The following is a 918-nucleotide window of genomic DNA, read 5'->3' as shown; positions in this document are numbered from 1 at the left end:
GCTACTGGAAAAACATTTCCTTTTTTTATTACTTAATTTTTTTTTTTGCACACCAGGCTGGTCTCAAACTCCTGGGCTCAAGTGATCCTCCTGTCTTTGCCTCCCAAAGTGTTGGGATTACAGGCGTGAGCCACCCTGCCTGGCTTTTTTTTTTTTTTTTTTTTTTTTGAGACAGTCTCGCTCTTTTGCCCAGGTTGGAGTGCAGTGGCATGATCTCGGCTCATTGCAACCTCCACCTCCCGGGTTCAAGTGACTCTCCTGCCTCAGCCTCTGAGTAGCTGAGATTACAGGTGCACACCACCACATCTGGCTAATTTTTGAATTTTTAGTAGAGACAGGGTTTCACCATGTTGGTCAGGCTGGTCTTGAACTCCTGACCACGTGATCTGCCCACCTCAGCCTCCCAAAGTGCTAGGGTTACAGGCATGAGCCATCGCGCCCAGCCCAAAAACGTTAAATTAAATATGTGGCTCACGTATTTCTACTGGACAGCAGCAGTCTGTCTTAAATTCTTCTACCCATCCTTCAGAGTTAGGCTCAAATATCACATCCTCTGAGACACCTCCCTGAGAGAAAGTATTTTATTTTTATTCTGTTTTATTCACTTTCATAGCTATGCATAGATGCCAGTGGTCGCCTGCCCTTGGCACCATCCTTTTGTAGTTATATATGTTTGTACGATTCCCCGGTGCATGCCTATCTTCTTCCCCACCAACCTCTAAGCTCCACAAGAGCAAGGCCCATGTTTGGCTCCTCCCTGGAAACCTAGCACCTAGTCCAGAGCCTGGCACACACTTCAGAATGCCACAAGGAGTTATTCCATCCACTGCCCTGCCTTTGGGCGGGATTGTCCCCAACCATCACTGGAAGCCTATGCACTCCTTTTCCCCGGCAGTGCCACCAGCCCTTCAGTATATA

Source organism: Symphalangus syndactylus, chromosome 12 (genome assembly GCF_028878055.3).
Source record: "Symphalangus syndactylus isolate Jambi chromosome 12, NHGRI_mSymSyn1-v2.1_pri, whole genome shotgun sequence".
Classification (NCBI taxonomy): Eukaryota; Metazoa; Chordata; class Mammalia; order Primates; family Hylobatidae; genus Symphalangus; species Symphalangus syndactylus.
This window is presented reverse-complemented; position numbering follows the sequence as displayed.